This window comes from Triturus cristatus, chromosome 2_1 (assembly GCF_964204655.1).
Source record: "Triturus cristatus chromosome 2_1, aTriCri1.1, whole genome shotgun sequence".
Taxonomy (NCBI): Eukaryota; Metazoa; Chordata; class Amphibia; order Caudata; family Salamandridae; genus Triturus; species Triturus cristatus.
The window spans coordinates 239,514,805-239,531,090 of NC_140581.1; the positions used below are offsets into that span (position 1 = coordinate 239,514,805).

General features: G+C 45.3%; 1 protein-coding gene across 9 annotated transcripts in view; it reads right to left on the bottom strand.

The window, feature by feature from the left end:
• Nucleotides 1-16,286, bottom strand: part of ZFR (zinc finger RNA binding protein) — a 526,018-nt gene that overhangs the window by 495,563 nt on the left and 14,169 nt on the right. The window lies entirely within an intron of this gene.

The following is a 16,286-nucleotide window of genomic DNA, read 5'->3' on the forward strand; positions in this document are numbered from 1 at the left end:
GTACCTACAGGTACCTATGTGATCTTTCAATTGGTAACCAAGAGATTACAATGGTAAAACACAGCAAGCTCAAATCCAACCGCTGCTCACCAATGTGAGAAGTTGGCCTGGTATATGATGCTCACTAGTTAAAGTGATCACCTTGTACCATGCCAAGCAACCCTTGTGGTGTGGTTGTAAGTCAACCTTTTCGGACTAGCTGCCCTAGTGGTAGCGTAGGCTAAGCAGTCTTTGAGGCTAAACTCGTGATGCGTGTTAAGCAGGCTGTTTTACCAATAGTAACCCCCTTTTATACCAATGAAAGGACACCACACAGATATATATTCAAAATATATATGTATTTATTTCTCAAAGTAACCCCTAGTCTCTTTATGAGCACAGGAGCACAAATCGTCAAACAAGATTATCACAGAATACACAGAAGTTGCACTTTATATGGATAGGCCCTGGTGGCCACTCGAACCATATACTAAAATAGTGGTATAAGTACCACGAACAGAAAAGGGAAAAGGCCTAGGGCCTCTAGAATCGCTGGGCCTACAAGGAGCTAACGTCAGTTAGTGACCAGGAGGTCCACGGGTGGCGTGTGCAGAGCAAATAGTCACACGCGTGCTCCCATAGGTTTCAATGGGTGCGTAAAAAGTACAAAGTTACTGCAAAAGGAATCTTCCGGATGACCTAGGAACTTAAGATTTGGAACACAGGCACTAGAGATGTATTACTACACTTGGGCACCGGAGTACCAGCTTTACCTCACCCACAGGAAGCAGGTGCATAGGCCTCAAAGTGCGTCGGGTTTCTTCTATCTGTTCCGTTGAGCTTGAAGACAAAGATGCTGCAGGCGGTCGGTCCGGGAGAGATGCAGTGGACCCAAGAGTGGATCGGAGATGTTGAAGACCTGTAAGCAGAGGGGACAGTGTTCACAGTCACTAGCCAGTGACCAGCGTGGCACCAGGTGGGTACCAGGCGATGTCGGGTGCAAACAGGTGATGAGGGGTAGCTTGTCTCCGCAGCCACGTGGTCCCTGAAGGTCGACGACGTCCAGGAGTCGGCTCACGAGCTGTCCCACGCAGGCTCTCGCTGTCGGCGGTGTCGGCGACTTGATCGAAGCAAACAAGCCTTGGCAAAAGCAATTGTTGTAGGAGATGAAATAAGCGGATGGTTCTGACCAGCAAGGTCAGAGGGACTGCTCCTTTGGAGGGGAGCAAGGGCCAGTCTGGAGCAACCAGACCAGCGGTGTTTGTCGTAGATTTCGTCGCCAAGATGGCCACTAGCCAGCGGGCCAGCAACCGGTTAGGCGCGTCGAGTGGCAAAATGCAGAAGGGCCCCACGCAGATCGTGGAGATGCTGGAGGGCTCACCTTTGGTGCAGATGCTGCTCGAGGGTTGGGCTTCTCAGGACCCAAAGCACAACTTGGAGGGAGCCTCGGTTGTTGCACTTGTCAGCTTGTCGTAGTCGATCCAAGATGGCTGGCTCCACGTGTCTCGGTGCCTCCACGGGTCTCCTCTTTTCAGGGACTGTGGATCGGGCGGTGAGAGGTCTGGAGGTCCAGGTCTTGTCAGTCTCTGGGCTCGGGCTCCGGCGGGAGGCGGCGGCAAAGCAGACGGTGATTCGCTGGATGGTGCTTGCGTTAGCAAGGTGGTCACTCCCTGACCACAGGGGAGATTTTCTTCAGTCTTCTGTGCAGCAGAATGTCGAAGTTCCCGTCTTCTTCTTAGTTTCAAGTTGATTCCAGGATGTCTGAAGTCTTAGGACACAGCTCCTACCTTTATTCGGATTCTAGGGGCCGGACTACCTGCTAGGTCCCTCCCTATGGGTGGGACCAGGAAGGGGGGGTGGTTACACCCCCAATCCTTTGTCCAGCTCGCCCCAGGCCCGGGACTGGTGTGCCCCAGGACCGGTTTGAACTGGCATATGCCCCGAGGCTCCTTGTGAGCCACAGGCATGTCTGGTTTCTTTCAAGCCCTACCTGACCAATACACAAAATCCTGTCTGGGGTGGTGCACGCACCTCCCCTGGCAGGAAACCCTTTGTCCACACCTCCCAAGCTGGAAGGACTCCCAGCAGCAGGAGGGCAGACTTGTGTCGGTGGTGGCAGCATCCATTTTGTGGAGCTGAGGCTATGTCTGATTTTACCCGGGTTTCAGGCACTGTACATGTCGTGTCCCTCTAGAAGGGTGGAATGCTAACCCCGTCGCCAGAATTGGCGAGGGGTTAGTATTCCAATTCGTATGACACCTTACTCGACATGTTTTGATAAAGCCAAACCAAAGATAGCATTTAACCGCGAGGTTCATAATGCACTTAAGAGTATATGGTATGACGATATCTGGAAACAGTAGAAGGAAGTTGTTCCGACCACTGCAGACAGGCTCAGCTCATGCCAGAGCACCATCTCACATGGAACCAAGCACTCTGCCTTCAGGATTGTTAAGGCCTGCCATAGGAGTGACTTATAGGTTACCAGGTGTCCCATTTAAGGTTAGGTATAGGTATACTACACCTAAGTAAGAGGTGATTACACCAACTTACCCCAGCTGAGTGATCAGCCAGTTGTGTCAGATTGTTAGGCCAAGCCTGGGGTGGCATAATACATGCTGCAGCCCTTGGCAGGCCTTGGGTACACCAATGCCCTGGGTACCTAGTGTACACTGGTACAGGGGCTGACAGGGTGATCCACTTCCAATTGGTTATGCACCTAGGGTGCATAGTTTTAATTTAGTAGAGAGAACAGCAGGCTGGGGGTCTGATTGGCAGGCCCACAGCCTCAATATGTCAAAAACCAGTGAAGCAAAAAGCAAAAATTTGGGGTGACCATAGGATAGCAGACCCTACTCTCCTACAGGGCCCAATTGTTAAATAAAGTCTCAAAAGTGCACTCATGTCCCTGCATTAAGTGCAGATATACAACTGTCATGAATTCACAAGACTTACAGAAGTAGGACAAGAAATAGTACTCCTTGAAAATATTTGTTAACAGCATTTTAGCACTAGCAAATAGCAGGTGTAGATTTGCTCATGCAAAAATCTGAGTGTTTGCAAGTTCACTTTCCCTCCAACCACTTTTTTCCCAACCCTAGAAGTTTTTTGTCTGCCATTGTCAGGAGTATATTTCCAACCTTTCTCAGAATGGCAAAAGATTAGTGAAGAGTTGGTGAAAACCCTTAAAACATGCAAGTTAGTAGGTTTGCACAGACTCAAACTGGCATACCAACCCTGGAACTGTTGCTTACCATTAACTACAGCAACAGTATTTAGATCTGTGGAAACATGACAACATAAGGGAATTGCTAGTATTCAAACCCTACTAAAGAAGGAGCACTGGCATAATGAGAGAGGCTATTTTGGAGCGCTTATATAATGAGATTGCGATCATAATTTGTCACAGCATAACATAGAACAAAAGGGACAAGTGGATTTTGTTACAGGACAAATAGATTTATGAAGCAATCTGCCCCATGGACAAGTAGATATTTTATTAAATTTAACACCCCTGCAAATGGTGCTTCAGATAACTAAAGTGTAAACACAACAAATCTACTTGAAGCAATCATACTCCCCCCCCCCCCCCCCTAATTTTTTCTATACCTTACAGATGTGATGCAGAAATTAAACACATTTCAACATTTTTCAGGGGACAGAAATTCACTGAGCTAACCAAAATACCAACTACACAAGAGGAATAGAAATAACTGACTACTTAGAAGCAGAGTTAACAAGCATTTGCATTGCAACGATCTCGCATTCTTGAAAGTTTGAGATATTGGCGCTGCATTATTATTTGCAACGTCAATAGCTCAAACGTTCAATTATGCGGGGCTTACTGCATTGCAAATGCTTCTTTAATTTGTAGTCCTGCATTGCCCACACTGAACACATTCCAGTGAAACGTAACTTCGTAATAACGGCTTGCTTTTTAAATAGCGCTTCATACTGAGCCTGCCATTTTTAAGGGCTGTAAAAATGAGGAGGCAATTTTACCAATTTAAATGTATCCGTTTCTGTCATTTCAAACAACTAGAGGCAGAGTTGGTCTTGCTGGGATTCGAGCTAGTGACATATGGATAAATGCCAATAGCAGCGGTGAGAGTTTAACTAAATGATCAATTGTCATAGCTTTTATAGCTCCATTAAGAAATATGTCATAATCCCGGCCTGGCTTACGCCGTGACCTCTGCTCCCGGCAGCAGGGCTGGATGTACACAGAGAGAGGAGAGAATATATTGTTCTGTCACAATGCAAATGCATGTAAAGATTGTACCAAAAGTAAAGAAATAGAAAAGAAATGGCAGGACGGCCGCATTTAGCATGAGAGTTGCCCCTCTACTTTAAAAAAACTAAAGCATTGGAGGAGATTTTTGAGGCTATCCTCAGAACCACTTCCTCTAAAGGTCGTCCTCAGGCGCGGACACTCTGATCCTACCGAGTGGCATAATGACTTATGGCCCGATTTAAATGTTGTCGGAGTGGGAACTCGGCTGCAACAGGGGCGATGTTCCCTCCCAACCAACATTATGGTCAGAGATGGTGGAAAGTGTTTCAAGTCATGCAATTGAAAAGCAGAATTCCCCCGGATGGTATTAAGGCCATGTACACTAAAATGTTCGAAGTCTAGCAGATGTTCTTGCTCCAACCCTTCCTCCCATCAGTATGAAGGTGGCAAATCTGCCCACATTCCCCGAAATATTTTCAACGCCATCTGCACCACAATTAAAGAAGTGTCAGACAGCACAGAGGTCACGTGACCATGAAGCCGGGGGGCAGGGGGGCAAAGACTCGGGATGCTGGTTGTGGTACCCGTCAGGATGGAGGAATAAAAGGAATAGCAAAACAAGCATTAAAAAGTAAAAACGATCGCACGCATTACCTTTCCAATCTTCATTTTAAAACGAGTACAAAGACACCTTGTATTACTGAGGGTGGAGTTCACGAAGCCGCTCCGGCTGTACACATAATGGCTCCTATGCAAACTCGGCTCAAGGATCATCGCCCGCCCCTCCTAAAGCCGCTTTCTGTGCATCGAGAGCATGCAGGGAAATGTAGTCTTGGCAGCCCACAGCACCCGTCCGCCTGCTGACCCTCTTTCCCCTGGACTTCTTCCACCGGCATACTTAGGGAGAAGAGGAAGTACATTTCCAGTGAACGCTGCACACGTCACACACTTGCCCTCCTCCTTCAGGGCTATTGCTCAACCTGAAGAGGGATGGGTGGGGGGGCGTCTCATAATTCACGCTACAGGGTGGAGGGCCTCTACAAGAGGCGGATAATGTCCTTATTGTGGAGCCAGCTGTCGCCTGGCTGTGCCCGGCCCATAATCCAGAACGCGTCCCGGCGAGGGTGTTGGGGAGATTTGTGCGCCCCCTCTTTTCATCAGTTAAAGGGATCCACCCGGAACGGGGGGGGTGGCGTGCTGTGCCTTTTATCATGGGGTAGAGACTTGAAAGATTACAAAACTTGTAAATGACTGCCCACCCTAGTACCGTACAAAAAAATAAGGGTTCTTTGGATCGCCTCCAGGTGCAGACGGGATGAAATCCGCGACATGGTTGTGCGAGCAAGGGACGAGAAAACATAGCCCTGAGCGTCGTCCAGTACAGAATCTCCTCATTCGGCCAGATAGCACAGACTACCGACCCCTGTAGCTCCAGCGCGCTCATTAGCACCTCAGATAAACAAGGCTAACAAGCGCTTGCCATTACGTATTTGCTCGGCTTCCTCGCCTGCTAAAGGGTTTCTTGCCTTTATGAGGCCTTGTGTTTGGCCCCATAAAGATAAGAAACCATTTGCGACGAACGCACAGCAGGCGAGGCCGTCCAAATGGGACGGCCGAAAAAGCCGAGCGAATACGTCACAAGGAGCTCTTTTCCAATGGCCGGCCAAAGTTTAGCATAAACGGTGACACCAGCCAATGGAAAAGAGAGGCGGGGCTTAATGCCCCCTACAGAAAATTCTTCATATCATTAAATCTCACCAGCGAGACTGCGCATGCACGCAGCCTACGCCAGGCGAGACCTAAAAAGTAGCCTTAAGACACCTGAAGAATGACAAGTGGTGTTCAACAGCAGAAGCCTATCCACTGAAGTAAATACCAAGACAGTAGGGCTTTCCTTGAACCAAGTCTCTTGTAACAAAAGCAAAATCAATAATAAAGCTGCAGTCAAGTAAGTACTATGAAAACCATAAACATTCAAAGGCAGGAGGCAAATGCCAGCAGGGAGACACTCCTCTACTGAGACAGCAGTTTTGACAGATCCCCGGTGGCCCAGAGGAAGGATCCAAAATGCCAATGCTAGGAATCAAAGCTAACCTCCCCCAATATAATTCAGTCACTGCCCGAGTCAACACCAATTCCACCAGCAAATAAAATGTGACTTCCGTAATATCACAACCACTCTCATTCCTCACAAAACCCACCCAACCAAAATTGGATAATCAAATAGAAGACACATGAATTTTCCTACACAAGAATATATTTCAGATCAACTGTTGCAGCACATTTTGCAAGCTTCCTTTCCAGTCACATCAACATAAATTAGTAAACCAGAGATTACCCTGACAGCAAAATCAATACATGTGGTTGGTCCTGACAAGCCAGGAGAAGTAGTTCTACACACACTCCTACCACCAAAAAGCATCAGCAGCTGCCCAATCTGGAGAACAACATCAAAAATTCTTATGGCGTCTCTTACCCATTACAAAGTCCTCGCTGCAAGACCACAATAGACATTATTTGGTCACTGCATGTACAGACCAAAAAAGGGCCCCTACCTAAATCCAACATTTTTTTTTCTTATTATGTTTTAGTAAGCCGTCAAGAGCACCTTCCGGTTTATATATGCCTTCATAACAAAGCCAGGAAAGATTTAGCCAGACCCCCACCCCCCCCCCCCTATATTGTCCTTTTTTACATACCAATTAGACAAACAGAGGTTATCATACAACTAGACGGACAAGATGGATTACCTTGCTCAGAATCCTTATCACTCGAGTGATAAGCAGGCGGCTTTATACACAACTAACTAGCATAAAGCACTCAAACACTTCAGAGTGCTTAGTTTGCACATGCTGGATTTTACTGATACTGAGAGATGCTTCAAGAGAGCCCTGCAGCATCACTTGCGTTAACATAAATGGTCTAACATGGATTCGGCGAGAGAAAGGGACATCCAAAAGTTCTTTTTTACGAGACATTCAGTTTCTTAAGCATCCCAATGCAGTTACCATTACCCCCTGCAGGTGAGGCCAAATTTTATGCTGAACTGGAAAAATTATGCAAGTGAAATATTCTCATGTTCAAAACTGCACTCCAAACGAGGAAAGGATGACAGGTGGAGGCTCACTTGTAGTAAAGCTAAAATCAATTAAAGATTTACTAAATTCATAAAAAATAAACCGGATTGTCCACGGACCAGGCGGTCAAAACTACTAAGGCCTTTTACAGATGACCCTAGGAAATGACTATACAGTACCTTGAACTGCCTGGCCACACAATTATGTACAGACGGTAGTCGTGTAAGTAGAAATGGTGGCGTTGGTAACAGTGATGTTATTCATAGTTTAATGGTGGCTGTAATAGTAGTTAATGCAGTGTGGTGATGTTGGTAGTGGAAATTGTGGAAGAGCATAGCGAGACATAACACGGGGCATTAGGAGATTACTGGATGCATGTGGAGGGGAGAGGTGGGGAGGGGCAGCAAAGGGAACAATGCTGGTGTGTGCTCTGCGATTCGTACATGGGTACCCTGGAGGAGTGCAATGGAGCAGCATGAAGAGAGATACTGGGCACGTGGAAATCAGCACAGCAGCAGAGGTACCATATTGAGACACAGGAAAGACTTAAGGGCAAGACCAATGTGGGAAATGTAAAAAAAATAAAAGCAATCAGGCACCCACCTCAAGATCAGGCTCTCATTCTAATCCTAACAGAACATTTAAAAAGCCTACTACAGTTAAAAATACACGGGTTGCTTTCACTATTCAAACCATATATGAGCTTATAAATTGAGATTGTGATTTTAGTGTTTTCTACAGATGTAAAATAGTCGTCCATGTATTGGAATACAAACACTTGGGAGAGATATAGGCAGTCTGCTCCATGTATATGTTAAAGAGTTGGCAACAATACATCTTGCAGACAGAACTAGAGCCGATATATTTTGAGGAAGGAAAAAAAGGGGTGGTCCTGCCATAAGAGATGCGCAGAGGTGTACATTTGGATTGTGAATATAGCCCAGGTCATTCAAAATAAAAGCCCATCCAGAATTCCAAGCTTGTTACAAAATACTATTTTATACTGCGCGCACACACCTTTTTAAAAAACAAGCACTGGCATAGCCTATAGGTCTCGCCTTTGGGACCTTCTAAGTGTTAAGTCATGCAACAGTTGATGTTGTTGCACCAAGGATATTGTGCTGCATAACTAAATACTTATAAGGTCCCAAAAGCGAGACCTATTGGCTATGCCAATGCTTGTTTAAAGAAGCAATACTGTCTGAGACGGCACTCTAGCATGATCAGTGTGGAACGGATAGCGAGCATCAAAATAACTGCCATTCTTTATTGTTTACACATAAAATACCACATTTGTTTAAGAAAATGAATTCACTTTGGGAAACGGCAAGATTCCTTGTTTTGCAGCACAAGATAAAAATTTGGCAAAAATGTCGCTTTTGCATGCAGTTGGATTGTATGGCACATCTGTTGTTTATTTACTTCAATGTGAAGGTGTTTCCCCATTTATTCCTCTGTCTCAACTGCCGTCTATCTGATGCTTTAAAATGCCTTTATTAATGGGACATAGTGTTGTCTTTTGTGTCTCCCAGGCTGCTGCATGACGTGTAACTGTGAATGGAGGCAGAACACCTAATTGTAGGAGTGTTTGTTAGCGTGAAAGTGAGCCCCGTTCTAAAAAAAAAAAAAAAAACACAGCTTGCTTGCATAAAACATATCCCTCACCATACATTCAGAAATTACTTCCAACAGTAATTGGTAAATTGTGACACATACACGTGCTATCATCTCCAGGGGACGCTGTTTTCCTGGTTATAGAATTTTTGCGTGTCCCCCCACCCAAAACTAACATTAGCCTATGACAATGCTGAACCATCGCTTTCTGGTTTGCAAATTAGGATTCTGTGTGTTTTTTTAAACTTGGGTTGTGAGGGTTTAAAGATAAATAGGTTCCCCCAACATTTCATGGAAATTCTACAAATCCAAGAGTTGATGTGCTTTAACCAGGAAGTAAGAATTTGTTAACAAACTATTCTGACGGACGCCATTGACGGCGTGCACTGAGGCCACGCCCCTTCGAGGCCACGCCCCCCTTCGTTGTTTAAAGGCGCGGAGATTTAGCGCGCTTTCAGAACATTTACTCCTGAGGCGGAAGCCGGGAGCGGTACTGTACTGTATTGTTTTTAACCTTTGACTGTCACTTTGCTTGTCTGATTTTAAACCCCACCTTACCTTGGGCACCTTCTAGGACTAGCATCCTACTTGACATCCCGCACAGCAGATCCTTTCGCTGATCGCGGTCTCTGTCAACAAACTATTCTGACGGACGCTATTGACGGCGTGCACTGAGGCCACGCCCCTTCGAGGCCACGCCCCCCAACTAGTGCCCTCCCCCTACCGTTAGATATGTGCATTTGGCGGAAGCGCAGCGGACGAGCGCAGCAGGCGCGCCGTCAGCGCGCCTAAGGCAAGCCCGTCTGCGCCCGTCCGTGCCAGAACGAGCCAAGGGCCAGGGACTTTAGACCACACTACTCAGGTGAGGCTGTCATATCCCAGAGACGTCTTGCTCCAACTGAATCAAGCCCCACAGCCTGCCTGTTCTAATGTTCTTAAAGGCGAAAGCTTGTTTGCCCAATGCCCTCACTGTCAATTTAAATTTACTTCTGCACTGAAGAACCAAGCAACTCCGAAAACCATTACGATGGCTGTGCTCAATTGCCGTTCCTTGCCTAAACATGCGCATGAAATTCATATGCTACTAGAAGAGTAGCAATTTGAGATTCTGTTTCTCACTGAAACATGGCTCACCCCACACTCAGATTTCGATATTGCTCAGGCGCTTCCACAGGGCTACCTGCTACATCACTGGGACCGGACGAAGGGAAAGGGAGGAGGGATTGCTATTATCCACAAGAACCAATTCACATGTAGATTTATCGACTATCCCCTATTGGACTGGGAAAATGTCCATTTTAGCGTTCAACTGTCCTCATGCAACTCCCTTGCAGGAGTCCTCATTTACCGCCCTCCAGGGCCTCTGGGTCAATTTTGCAGTTCCCTTCTGGAATTCTCAACGGCCATATCTAGCACTTCATTCAACATGTTAATTTTAGGGGATCTTAACATCCATTTGGGCAACAACGAGGATAAAACTGCATCAGAATTACTTATAGATTTGGCTGCTCTTTATCTCCATCTTAAGAGCGACCAACCTACGCATTCGCTGGGTCATTTACTTGAACCAATCATATGCAATATTGATGATCTGAAAATTAACGCTCCGATCCCCCTGCCATGGTCGGATCATCGGCTCATCCCCTTCAGGTGGGAGATTCCTGACATCTCTCCTCCTAAGAATCCCCCCTGCAAACTGACGCGCCCTTGGGCCAAATCGGACACTGATAAATGGAAGCAGGCCTTGGAACTTTGTAAACCTAACCATGAAATAGACCCTACTATAGCAGATATGGAGTTTTCTTCATGGATTGAAAACTCTCTTAATTCGATTCTTCCTAAAAAACCAAACTATTTCCTGTAAAAAAAACCTCCTCCCCATGGTTCACCCAGGAAACTCGCCATCTGAAGAAACTCTGTAAAAGGGCTGAAAGAGTGTGGTGAAAAAGCTACGATCCTAATAGCAAGAAGGACTACAGATTGTCCATTCTTAATTATAAAAAAGCCCTTAAAACTGCTCAAACCGTTTTTTTCCAAGAGAAAATCAGTGCGGCATCTTGCTCATCTAGGGAGACTTTTACTATCGTAAAACAACTTCTAAAATCACCTGAACCCACAGGTTCAACTGATCCTTCGGACAACCACTGTGACAAGTTGAGAGTACTGCAAACAATATTCACAAGGAACTCATTTGAAAATTATTTAAATATTTCATACAACAATAATAGTTGTTCATGAGTTAATCTCACATACGTAATTCAAGAATAATTGAAAATAGAAAATATGAGTAAATACTAATCATAATACACCCTCATAAAAATAATTTCTAGAAAAATGTTTTAAAGCCTCAGCCGAGGACTTTGTTTAATGTACAATTTTTAAATCACATATAAAAAACATTTCATATATACATACTTTTCTTTCTTACATAAACAGTGCAAAATGTGCCCCAGTGAAAACACCATAACCTTTGTACTGTGACCAAACAGAAAAAACAAACGATATCAGAGGTTATTGGAAAAATTATAAGGACAGTTTATATACAATATACAGTGATTCAGTCAGGGCTGTCTCTTATTTATGTTGTCGACGGCGTTTCGACCCACTTTTAAATACCGGGTCTCATCAGGACTGTATTTCTGGGGACTGAAGGAAGAAAGGGAATATAGCTATAATACTTTTAATATTCAATACTCTAGAGATTAATTAAAATAGTTGAGGGCATGAAGGTCTCAGCTTACCGGAATTAAACATACAGTTTTCACTGGGGCACATTTTGCACTGTTTATGTAAGAAAGAAAAGTATGTATATATGAAATGTTTTTTATATGTGATTTAAAAATTGTACATTAAACAAAGTCCTCGGCTGAGGCTTTAAAACATTTTTCTAGAAATTATTTTTATGAGGGTGTATTATAATTAGTATTAATTTACTCATATTTTCTATTTTCAATTATTCTTGAATTACGTATGTGAGATTAACTCATGGACAACTATTATTGTTGTATGAAATATTTAAATAATTTTCAAATGAGTTCCTTGTGAATATTGTTTGCAGTACTCTGTACTTACCGGTTCACAAGGACATAAGGGTTGCTTTTGTGTTTTGAAATATTGATTGCGCAGGTCTTCCTGCAAAAGCTTTACTATATATTGCTTTTTACCCAATTTTTGGGTGGTTTGTGTTTAAATTGTTGTTTGTAAGCCCAATTGGTATAAATCTGTTCTTTTTTTGGGGGGCTCTCCATATCTTGTTAGGTCATCAGATATAGGATTATGTCAAATAGAGAGGCACCTCTTTATACAGAGGATTATATTGCAAAAGTCATCAGTGGTCCCTCTCTTTTCTCTACCACCACACAGTCCATCAATACCAATCCCAGAACAGTATTATTAGATAAACTAGAACGGGCAAAAAAGAAGCATGTCCGGACGGAACTACATGCCCGCATGCTAACGGAATATTTACGAGCCAATATTATTCCACAAGGATTAATAGTGAGGAATATTCCGGGTATCTTTAGAGACGATAAAAAATTCAAAGGGGGTTTTTCTCATATATCAACTACATGCTCAAGACACTGGATGGTCTTAGGGATAGAGACTGCCCTAGAACACAGCAAACAAGAATTGATTGAAATTGAGAATCTAGAGAAGGAACTATTTGGCTGTGATAATATTGAAGAGTCTAAAGCAGCTCTAGATACACTGAATAAGACCATACAGGAGTTCAACTCATTTGAATTAAAGAAAAAAGCAGACAAGGTCCAAAAGGACATTAACGCCTACAGCAAGGAAAAAGCATTCCCATATCTAGTGGAAGACTTTTATGTTCAGCCACAACAGTTTAAGAAGAACGTAACTTGGGGTCGCTTTAAGAATAATAACCTAGTAGGCTTTTCAGATTCATCAGCTGGATCAGAATCTTCAGACGACGCTGGAGAAGGCACTAGTGCACAAGCAAGACAACAGCAGCAGCCTTTTTTAGGACAGGCACAGAGAGGAAGGGGTTCCAATCGGAACCAGAGAAGAGTCTGGCACCAATTTGCCGGAGAAAGACAAACGCGCCGCCAATACTACACATGGGGCCCAAACAGTTAACTACTCAAGAAAGAGAGATAATACAGAACCCCAGCTCTGAATATATGATGGACCCTTATACTAGGGTTGTTGATGTTAGTGCAGGATTAATTCACGATGATACCATAATTGCAGTAGACACAATACATCAGAAAGAAGAGGAAAGTATCCCAATTTTTAATTTGTCTACTCATGTCATGAACAGTCATGAATTATCACTCCTAAGTAAGGGTCTGTCTTTTGTCCTAGCGGAATCAACCAATTTTTTCCAACTCCAAACAGAATTACATACATTTTTCAGATCTTTGCGCCTACGAGTTTTCTTCAGTGATCGTGCTGAAATTCCGAACTCTCGGAGACCCCAGATGCGTCCCAAATCTACCTTTATTCCAACCAATAATAGGATGCCACCTGAAATTTTAGCATTTGAAAAGGGTGTCTTAGAGGATATTTCAAAATTGAAAATACAGAAGAAATTTACTCCCTACAATATCTCCAAATTAGAACGTGATGCTCTAATTTCCCTAAAGAATAATGACAATATCATCTTAAAACCCGCTGACAAGGGGGGTGGGATTGTCATCCAGGAAAGATTCAAATATGAGGCAGAAATTATAAGGCAAATAAGTAATGAAGAACACTACAAAAAACTGCCTCGAGAGCCCCTCAAAAATATTCAAGAGTCAATACAAGTTGTCACTGTTAAGGGTTTGGATGATGGCTTTTTGACGAAACGAATAGTTTCTTACCTGTCGGTGTAGTTTTGCAGCTTGAAGATCTTTCTGGATTCACTATGCGATCTTGTAGTTGGGTCCGGATTCGTAGTCTTTTCTTTTTTTTTTTTTTTTTTTTTTGTAGCCCAGGTGGGCGTCGACGTCCACCATTTGGTGCACCTCCCGTGACGTCGTCGTGCTTCCTGCGGAAGTCCCACCTTTGGGGCGCCATCTTCGGGTTCTTTTTTCCTTTCCTTTTTTTTTTTTTTTTTTTTTTTAACCCTAGGCGATTGATTAATCCTTCTTGTCCATTTTTCTGTATGTTTTCATTTTTTTGATGTTTTCCATTTTACCCCCTCTTCCTCCAGCCTCATCTTCCTGGCGGAGGTGGGTGGGTTCGCTAGTGAATCCCGAAAGATCTTCAAGCTGCAAAACTACACCGACAGGTAAGAAACTATTCGTTTTGCAGCGTGAATCTTTCTGGATTCACTATGCTGAGCATAGACTTTGTAGCGGTTTTCCTAATTCTGTGGCGGCTGGGTGGTAGATGAGCGTTGGTCGTTGAAAATGTGCTGAAGCACCTTCTGTCCAACCTGTGCTTCCTTGTTCATCTGAATGTCCACGCAGTAGTGTTTCGTGAACGTGTGCACAGATGCCCAAGTTGCCGCGAGGCATATGTCCTGGATGGGCGTGTTCGCCAGGAAGGCCACGGTGGCCCCTTTCTTCCTTGTGGAGTGAGCCTGCGGCCCCTCCGCTAGCCTCTGTCCAGCCTGTTTGTGGCAGAATTGAATAGTGAGGGCAATCCACCTTGCGGTCACTGGCCTACCCATGAAGCTAGTAGCAAAGGACACAAACAGCTGTTTCGACTTCCTGAGTTCCTTGGTTCTCTCAATGTAGTGCATCACCGCTCTACTTGCGTCGAGGGTGTGCAGGGCCTTTTCTGCGTTTGAAGTCGGGTTTTGGAAGAAACTTGGTATCTGAATACTCTGATTCATGTGGAACGCCGACACCACCTTGGGCATGAAGTGTGGGTCCGTTCTCAGGACTATTCTATCCTTGTGAATCTGAATGTAGGGTTCCTGCAGCGTTAGTGCTTGAAGCTCGCTCACCCTGCGTAGTGAGGTTATGGCCACCAGAAAGGCCGTTTTCATAGTCAACATCTGCAGTGTGGCCTTGTGAATGGGTTCAAACGGTGCCTTCATGAGCTCCGTCAGGACCACATTCAGATTCCATGCCGGCGGCGGCAACCTTTTCGGGGGGGGGCCATCCTTTTGGCTCCTTCCATGAATCTCCTCACCACCTGCGAGCTGAAGAAACTTCCACCTTTTTCACCTCTGGTGTAGGCCACGATTGCCGCTAGGTGTACCCTTAGTGAGCTCGAGCAGAGGTTACTCTTTAGAAGGTGTGTGAGGTACCTCAGTACTGTTGAGTCTCTTGTCATTCTGTTTTGCAGGCCCTTTTTCCGGCACCACACAGTGAACCTCTTCCATTTTGCGCTGTAGCATTTTCGTGTAGTTGGTTTCCTCGCCTCCCGTAGCACTCGCATCGTGCTCGGCGGCAATCTTAGGTGTGCGAACTCTAGGTCTTCAGGAGCCATGCCGCCAGGTTGAGGGTCTCTGGCTCTGGGTGCAGGACCTCTCCGTTTTGCATTGAGAGCAGGTCCTTCCTCCTCTCGAACCTGTATGGGTTGCCTTGTGCCATTTCTTGAATTTGTGAGAACCATGTCTGCCTCGCCCACTGCGGAGCCACCAGGATCAGAGTCATGTTGCTGGTTCTGCACTTGTCGAGCACTCTGTGCAACAGGGGTATCGGTGGAAAGGCGTAGGCAAATGTCCTCGACCAGCTTATCCATAGGGCATTTCCCTTGGATTGCTGATCTGGTTGCCTGGACGCGAAGCTTTGGCATTTTGCATTGTGGCGTGTTGCAAATAGGTCTATTGTGGGAGTCCCCCATCTCCGGAAGAGTTTCTCCGTTTCCTGGCCATTGAGCTCCCACTCGTGTGATGCTGAGGTCTGCCTGCTTAGCCAGTCTGCCTCCACATTGTCCTTCCCCGGTAGGTGAATTGCCAGTAGATCTATCCTGAGAGGTATGGCCCATCTCCAAATCTCCTGAGCTAGGGATGAGAGTGGGAACGACTGTGTCCCCCCTTGTTTGTTGATGTAGAACATCGCCGTGGTGTTGTCTGTTTGGACCAACACCCTCTGGTTGAACAGGTGTCTCTGGAATGCCTTCAGGGCTAGCAGGATGGTTTTCAACTCGAGGTAGTTGATATGGCGGACCGCATCTGCTGGAGCCCATAGACCCCTCACTCGGAGGTTGTCCATGTGCGCTCCCCATCCCTTCTGCGATGCGTCCGTGGTAATGGTCACTGTTGGGATTGGTGGTGTCAGGCTTCTCCCTGTTGTTATGTTGTCTCTGTTCCACCAAGTTATCTCCTCCTGCACTGCGTGCGTAACAACCACTAGATCCTCCCAACTTCCGTTTGCTTGTGACCATTGCTGTTGTAGCCATTCCTGGAATGGTCTCATGTGCAGGCGTACATTCGGCACCAGCTGGATACAGGACGCCATCATCCCCATCATCTTGCT